Here is an 8,946-nt window from a genome sequence, read left to right as displayed (position 1 = left end):
TCATAGAAATTCTCAGTGGCCTTGCAGATACAAAAATTTAAGGAACTCATTTCTTATATTAATTGAGTAAGTTTATCTTCATTGCATAAATGTTCAGATAAGGGCAAACTTTTGCTTATATCAACAAAAGATAATTACTTCCTTTTTCTTTGTGTTTCATCTCTCTGTGCATCAGTTCCATCAGTAAAATGGGATTAAAATAGTACCTATCTTGCAGAATTGTTTTGAAGATTAATGCAGGAAAAGATTTATTGATGTAACTGGCACATAGCAAGTACTCATTATTGTTCTTTTTATAACACTGATGAAATAATGACAAAATTATTAGTAATAATTTGGGTGGATGGTTTAGTTTGTGTGTATTTACTAATGCAGTATTATTATTTTTTCTTTAATATGAAATCTGCTTTATTTGAGTCTCTCAATCCCTCAGACCAATGTACTGTCCTTTATGCTCACTGCCAAACACAGAGCCTGCCCCAAGCCCAACCATATTTCTACATATTAGCTGAAAAAACCCCTTCCTCTTGTTCTCCCTGGATTTTGCTGTTCTCCAAAAGCTTCCTGTTTCCCAATTGTCTCTATCTGAGAGTATTTGACTGTAGATGTTGGTTCAGGATGGATTTTAGTTATTCCCTGAACATTTTTCTAATCTCTCAGACTCCTTTGAGATTCTTTCTTGGTTGATTCTGAACAGCATTGATTTAGGCTTATCTGTGGATTTCCTTCAGGCTTATTTCTGGATTTCAGCTTCCCTGGTGGCTCAGATGGTAAAGCGTCTATCTGCAATGCAGGAGACCCAGGTTCGATCCCTGGGTAGGGAAGATCCCCCGGAGAAAGAAATGGTAACCCACTCCAGTACTCTTGCCTGGAAAATCCCATGGTCAGAGGATCCTGGTAGGCTACAGTCCATGGGGTCACAAAGAATCAGACACGACTGAATGACTTCACTTTCTTTCTTTCATGGATTTCATAATGTCGACTACTAGCATTTTCCAAATGTAAAATGAATTTGTTCAGTGAGACTGAACATTTTACAGGAGTTGTTTAGTTCATTTGGTGTGAGTTTTGTTTTAATGAAGTAGAAGTTGAGGATTCAGTCACCAGGAGGGCTAGTTAGCTTCACTTTGCCTCTGGTCAAAGCCTGAGTTTCCAGCCCTTGGAGGCAGAGACAGAGTTGTAAACTTGGTCACAGACAGCCTTAGACCGTGGTCACTGACAGATTTCTGAAATATTTAGTTTTAAGCCTTCTGTTTCATTCATTTTAGCCTATATACACTTGAGTCATGAAGACATGGAAAAGACCAGGTAACAGTCTGAACTTGGTGAGACCATTACTGCCAATTAGAATTAAGAACCATACCTATCTCAACATGGAATAAGCAAACTTTTGAATAGATATTTTATTTTGGTAAAGAAAATTCCATGTTAAAACTGAATGCATATATCCATACCTACCTGTTAATTCCTTTTCAATGCATATTTTACTCTGGTGCAGGTATCACTTTTGAATGAGTGTGTGTCACTCTTAATGAGTATGTAAGGTGTGGCAGATCCTATATTTGCTTTAATAATTGATACATGTAGTAATAGCTAGGTTGCTGACATTATTTAGCTCTTTAGTTCAGTTATTGCTTCAACACCCTTCAAATTAATATTTGGAATCTTATAATGTTTTATATATAATATGTACATTTTTTTGTAATAATGTGGAAGTATAAATTCCAGAATCAGGTAGATAGTTATACATTTTGATTTTTAAACAACATTTTAAAATAATTGAAGTGTTAAGCACTTTTGTGGTGGACTGTATTTTCATAGTATTGCATTTTTTGGTATCATGTATGTATTTACACACCTTGTTTCAAAACCAAAATCTTTTTATAGTGTATCACAGACTCCTGATGCCAGTTTTTTTTTTTTTTTTTTTTTAATGAAATAGTGATATGATTTTTTGGTATTTAAATAGAAAGTGAAAAAATTGTGAAAACAAATATCAACTCTTTATATATTAATATAATATTCAATATTAATATGGGGTCACACAGAGTCAGATGTGACTGAAGCAACTTAGCAGCAGCAACAACAATATTAAAATTGAACTTGTCCAACTGGTAGCTCTTCTTGGCCGCCACCCTTGACCTTGGACAAGGGGTAGCTCCTCTCCACCGTGCTTCTGCACCGTCAGAGCTGCCACAATTTTGCGCCATCTCAGCCGCCCCTGAAGCACATCCACGGTCAGGGGTGGCACGCGTGAGGAGCTACCCCATGTCCAAGGTAAGGAGCAGCAGCTGTGCTTTGCTGGAGCAACCATGAAGAGATACCCCAAGTCCAAGGTAAGAGAAACCCAAGTAAGACAGTAGGCACTGAGAGAGGGCATCAGGGGGAATACAGAGTGAAACCACAATCACAGACAACTAACCAATCTGATCACACGGACCACAGCCTTGTCAAACTCAATGAAGCTAAGCCTTGCCATGTGGGGCCACCCAAGACAGATGGGTCATGGTGGAGAGGTCTGACAAAATGTGGTCCACTGGAGAAGGGAATGGCAAACCACTTCAGTATTTTTGCCTTGAGAACTGCATGAACAGTATAAAATGGCAAAAAGATAGGACACTGAAAGATGAACTCCCCACGTGGGTAGGTGCCCAATATGCTACTGGAGATCAGTGGAGAAATAACTCCAGAAAGAATGAAGGGATGGAGACAAAGCAAAAACAACACCCAGTTGTGGATGGGACTGGTGATAGAAGCAAGGATGGATGCTGTAATATTGCATTGGAACCTGGAATGTTAGGCCCATGAATCAAAGCAAATTGGAAGTGGCAAACAGGAAATGACAAGAGTGAACATCGACATTCTAGGAATCAGCAAACTAAGATGGCCTGGAATGCGAGAATTTAACTCAGATGACCATTATATCTACTACTGTGGGCAGGAATCCCTTGGAAGAAATGGAGTAGCCATAATAGTCAACAAAAGAGTCCAAAATATGGTACTTGGATGCAATCTCAAAAACGACTGAATGATTTCTGTTCGTTTCCAAGGCAAACCATTCAGTATTATGGTAATTCAAGTCTATGCCCCGATCAGTAATGCTGAAGAAGCTGAAGTTGAATAGTTCTATGAAGACCTACAAGAACTTCTAGAGCCAACACTCAAAAAAGATGTCCTTTTTCATTACAGGGGATTGGAATGCAAAAGTAGGAAGTCAAGAAACACCTGGAGTAACAGGCAAGTTTGGCCTTGGATTACAGAATGAAGCAGGGCAAAGGCTAATAGAGTTCTGCCAAGAGAACACACTGGTCATAGCAAACACCCTCTTTCAACAGCACAAGAGAGGACTCTATACATGGACATCACCAGATGGTCGATGCAATCAGATTGATTATATTCTTTGCAGCCAAAGATGGAGATGCTCTATACAGTCAGCAAAAACAAGACAGGGAGCTGACTGTGGCTCAGATCATGAACTCCTTACTGACAAATGCAGACTGAAATTGAAGAAAGTGGAGAAAACCACTAGACCATTCAGGTACGACCTAAATCAAATCCCTTCTGACTATACAGTGGAGGTGAGAAATAGATTTAAGGGACTAGATCTGCTAGAAAGAGTGCCTAATAAACTATGGATGGAGGTTCGTCACATTGTACAGGAGACAGGAATCAAGACCATCACCAAGAAAAAGAAATGCAAAAGCAAAATGGTTGTCTGAGGAAGCCTTAAAAATACCTGTGAAATGAAGGGAATGAAAAGTAAAGGAAAAAAGGGAAAGATATACCCATTTGAATACAGAGTTCCAAAGAGTAGGAAGGAGAGATAAGAAAGCCTTCCTCAGTGATCAGTGCAAAGAAATAGAGGTAAACAGTAGAGTGGGAAAGATTAGAGATCTCTTCAAGAAAATTAGAGATACCAAGGGAGCACTTCATGCAAAGATGGGCTCAATAATGGAGAGAAATGGTAGGGACCTAACAGAGGCAGAAGATATTAAGAAGAGGTGGCAAGAACGCACAGAAGAACTGTACAAAAAAAGATCTTCATGACCCAGATAATCACGACGGTGTGATCACTCCCCTAGAGCCAGACATCCTGGAATCTGAAGTCAAGTGGGCCTTAGGAAGCATCAGTACAAACAAAGCTAGTAGAGGTGATGGAATTCTAGTTGAGCTAGTTCAAATCCTGAAAGATGCTGCTGCAAAAGTGCTGCACTCAATATGACATCAAATGTGGAAAACTCAGCAGTGGCCATAGGACTGAGAAAGGTCAGTCTTCATTACAATCCCAAAGAAAGGCAATGCGAAAAAATGCTCAAACTACCACACAATTGCACTCATCTAACACTCTAGTAAAGTAATGCTTAAAATTCTCCAAGCCAGGCTTCAGCAATACATGAACCGTGAACTTCCAGATGTTCAATCTGGATTTAGAAAAGGCAGAGGAACCAGAGATCAAATTGCCAACATCCACCAGATCATCGAAAAACCAAGAGGATTCCAGAAAAACATTTATTTCTGCTTTATGGACTATGCCAAAGCCTTTGACTGTGTGGATCACAATAAACTGGAAAATTCTGAAAGAGATCGGAATACCAGACCACCTGCCCTGCCTCCTGGGAAACCTGTATACAGTTCAGGAAGCAACAGTTAGAACTGGACATGGAAAAACAGCCTGGTTCCAAATAGCAAAAAGAGCACATCAAGGGTATATATTGCCACCCTGCTTATTTAACTTATATGCAAAGTACTTCATTAGAAATGCTGGGCTGGAAGAAGAACAAGCTTGAATCAAGATTGCCGGGAGAAATATCAATAGCCTCAGATATGCAGACAACACCAGCCTTACGGCAGAAAGTGGAGAACTAAAGAGTCTCTTGATGAAAGTGAAAGAGGATAGTGAAAAAGTTGGTTTAAAGCTCCACATTCAGAAAACTAAGATCATGGCATCTGGGCCCATCATTTCACAGCAAAAAGATGGGGAAACAGGGGCTGACTTTATTTTTCTGGGCTCCAAAATCACTGCAGGTGGTGATTGCAACTTTGAAATTAAAAGATGCTTACTCCTTGGGAGGAAAGTTATGACAAATCTAGATAGCATATTAAAAAGCAGAGACATTACTTTGTCAACAAAGGTCTGTGTAGGCAAGGCTATGGTTTTTCCAGTGGTCATGTATGGATGTGAGAGTTGGACTATAAAGAAAGCTGAGTGCTGAAGAATTGATGCTTTTGAACTGTGGTATTGGAGAAGACTCTTGAGAGTCCCTTGGACTGCAAGGAGATCTGACCAGTCCATCCTAAAGGAGATCAGTCCTGGGTGTTCATTGGAAGGACTGACCCTGAAGCTGAAACTCCAGTACTTTGGCCACCTGATATGAAGAGCTGACTCATTTGAAAAGACCCTGATGCTGGGAAAGATGAAGACAGGAGAGGAAGGGGATGATAGAGGATGAGATGGTTGGATGGCATCACCGACTCAGTGGACATGGGTTTGTTTGGACTTCGGGTGTTGGTGAAGGACAAGGGAGGACTGGTGTGCTGTGGTTCATGGGGTCGCCAAGATTCGGACACAACTGAGCAACTGAACTGAACTGAACTCTCCAACTGGATGCTTCTGTAGATTCTCCACTCATGTAATGCCCTACTTCCATGATTGACTTCCTATAGTGTATTATCTCTTCAGAAAAAAATCAAGAGCAATGTGCTCATTGTGCTTTCCTTGGTATTCATGAATGAAAATAACTAACCCCATTTCCTACTTTACATTCCTAGTGAACTGGTTGGAATGACCCAGAGGAAAAACTAATGTCACAACTTATTTCTGTCCACTGAGCTGAAAGCCTAAAGTGCTGCCAAAGCAACTCCCCATTTTCTCCTTGTCTAGATCATAGTCTCTCTCTTCTAGGGCTTTGGATCAAGGTCATAAAATTTAAAGTTCCTTAATCTCCTATTTCCCTGAAGCAATCTACCAAATCACTCCTGTATTTTTTGGACACTGCAAGAAAGACACTGCATTCATTATCCTTTTCTTTGCCTGCCAAATGTTGTATCCCCAGTCTCCTACCCTCCAAAGTTCTCATTTGAGAACCTGGGACAAGGTAGAGTTGATGGACCTTGGCAGCAAGGAGAGGAATGAGCCAAATATTATGTTTCTGTATGAAAATCTTTTTGATTGTTTTCCCTACAGATGGCAGATAATCAAAACAGGTAATATTTTGGTGAGCATTTTCAGTAATACTCTAGCTCTTACTTCAATGAATTATTTCCTTTATTTAATATCCTGAAATTAAAACTTAATTTAAAGGCTTGATTTGTTTTGATTTTACTTAAATCTCATATATTTTGGCACTCTCAGGAAAACTAAAGCAATGCCTGGGTTTCTCTAAGAAAGAAGAGAATGGAGAATGAAATGTCTTTTTTAAAAAAATACCTTTTCGTAGGATGGGCATCCAAGGCAGATGGAGTGATCTTCTTCATTGTCCTGTTTGGAGAGCCCATACCATACACAATGTGAAAGCCAATGAATGTTTAGTTTGGGGAATCTTTGATGGTTCAGATTTTTCACATTGGGTTTTTAATGATAAAAATACTGACTACTCTTCTTACAGCTTATGAAGATGAAAAAGCAAATTATGAACTGTGAAATCAGTAACAAAAATACGAGATTAAGAAATTTAATCCCACATTAGACTTAATCATGTCATGCTCTAAGTTCTTCCATATGAAAGAAAAACTCTGACCATGTGTCTGTTTCCAGTTATTTTACCTTTCCCTCAAACCAGTGAACTAAGAAGAGTAGTATGCAATCTGTTGTCAGCACTTATTTTCTTTCTTTTTACCATCTATGCCTTAATCCACTGCAGTCTGGCTCTTGCCCCTATGAAATTGCTCTTGCTAATAAGTTTACCAATGATCATTTAATTGGTAGTTAAAGTGACATCTGGATTTAATCTGTTCCATTATACATTAGTGTTATGATCTTTGGCAATCTAACTGATTTTTGTAAAATGGTGATAATAATTGGACTGACCTTATAGGGTTGATGTAAAGATTAAATAATAATGTATACCCAGGACTTGACATAGTTCCTGGCTCAATAAATGTTAAATAATATTGTTCTTTCCCATTCTTCACTTTTCTGTGACATTCCACACTGTTATTCACTTTCCTTTTTTAAACTCTTCTAGTTCTCCTCTTAGGTTTTCATTAAACCACTCTTTCCTAATATCTTTCCTGCCTTTGTGAATTATTTATCCATCTTTCTTGAAACCTCCAATTCCTCCAACCATTTTGACATTAGTATAAAGACAAATCTGAGTTAATATTTTGACTCTGTCACTCACAACTTTGATAAGCTTGAACAAGTGACTTAACTTCCCTGGACCTTTGTTTCTTCATTTGAAAAATGGCACTCAGTAGTACCCATGTCCAACGTTTGTTATGAAGATGTTTATCTATTAATTTATCTAACAAATATTTATTGAATACTTACTTATGTGCCATACTTTTCTTTGGGTACAGATGATAAGGTGGCTAGTAAAGTAGATCTAACCTTTCTGTTCCCTCAAGGAATTTATATTCTAGTGTGGAAATTCTAGTGGGGAAACAAAGTAAATAGGCAAATGTATAGATTCAGATTTAAATAAGGTATATAAAGAAAAAAAAATGGGTAATATTCTAGAGAATTACTGTTGTGAGATTGAGTAATTTATATTTGCATTGGAGATCAGACAAGGCCTTACAAGAGAGTGGCATGTGACATTTCAGCTGGACATTAATAAGAAGAAAGAATCATAATGTGATAAAATCATCAGTCATAACATTTCAGGAAGAAGTTAACAACAACCACAAAGGACTTAAGGTGGAAATAAACTATCTAAGGAATAATAAGAAGGCCAATATGGTTGGAGATGTGTAAACTAAATGGTGAATGTAAGTAGCTGAGGTTGAAGAGGTAGGTTAAGGCCAGATCATATAGAATAATGGAAAGTTACCAGAGGGATTTCAAGCAGTAAAGGACATGATCTACTTTGCATTTTAAGAGATGACTGGCTACTATACGGAGAATGAATTGGATGTGGGTGAGGAGTGCAATGAAGGAGAACAGATGGGAGATGCCATAGCTATCCAGGTGAAAGATGATGACATATTGGACTAAAGTGGTAGTGATGCAAGTGAAAGAAGGGGACAGATTTGGGTTATATTTTAGAAGTCAGGTTAATGGGCTTGTTGCTGGTTTGATGTGTGGCAAGAAGAAAGAAGTATAAGGAAAACAGGAATTAGAAAATCTAGTGTCTTGAATCAGGTGGATGGTAGTGTCACATATTGAGATGGGAAAAACTAGGAGAGTTCTGTTTTTGTGGCTTCAGTTAAATACAGGTAAAACATTTAGCACATTACTTGGTGTGGAATAGGTGTGCTCAATTATTTATTGTACAGGATACAGTGTCCAAAACCATCCCAAAGAAAAAGAAATGAGAGAAGGCAAAATGATTGCCTGAGGAGGCCTTACAAATGGGTTAGTAAAGAAGAGAAGTGAAAGGCAAAGGAGAAGGGGAAAGATATACCCAACTTAATTTGGAGTTCCAGAGAAGAGAAAGGAGAGATAAGAAAGCCTTCTTAAGTGAACAATGAAAAGAAATAGAGAAAAACAGTAGAATGGGAAATATTAGAATCTCTTCAAGAAAATTGGAGATACCAAAGTAATATTCCATGCAAAAATGGGCACAATAAAAGGCAGAAATAACAAGGACCTAACGGATGGAGAAGAGATTAAGAAGTGGTGGCAAGAATACACAGAAGAATTGCATTAAAAAGTGACTCAGATAAACACAATGTTGTGGTCACTCACCTAGAGCCAGACATCCTAGAGTGTGAAGTCAAGTGGGCCTTAGGAAGCGTTACTACAAACAAGGTTAATGGAGGTTATGGAATTCCAGCTGAGCTATT

General features: G+C 38.4%; 1 non-coding gene across 1 annotated transcript; it reads left to right on the top strand.

Annotated features, from left to right (window-relative positions):
- The first annotated feature begins 752 nt into the window (after nucleotides 1–752).
- TRNAC-GCA (transfer RNA cysteine (anticodon GCA)) lies at nucleotides 753–824 on the top strand. Its single transcript has one exon. It is a non-coding gene; the product is annotated as a tRNA-Cys (tRNA).
- The last annotated feature ends 8,122 nt before the right edge of the window (nucleotides 825–8,946 follow it).

This window comes from Dama dama, chromosome X (genome assembly GCF_033118175.1).
Source record: "Dama dama isolate Ldn47 chromosome X, ASM3311817v1, whole genome shotgun sequence".
Classification (NCBI taxonomy): domain Eukaryota; kingdom Metazoa; phylum Chordata; class Mammalia; order Artiodactyla; family Cervidae; genus Dama; species Dama dama.
Note: the sequence above shows the minus strand (reverse complement) of the source record. Positions and strands in the feature narration are given on the sequence as shown.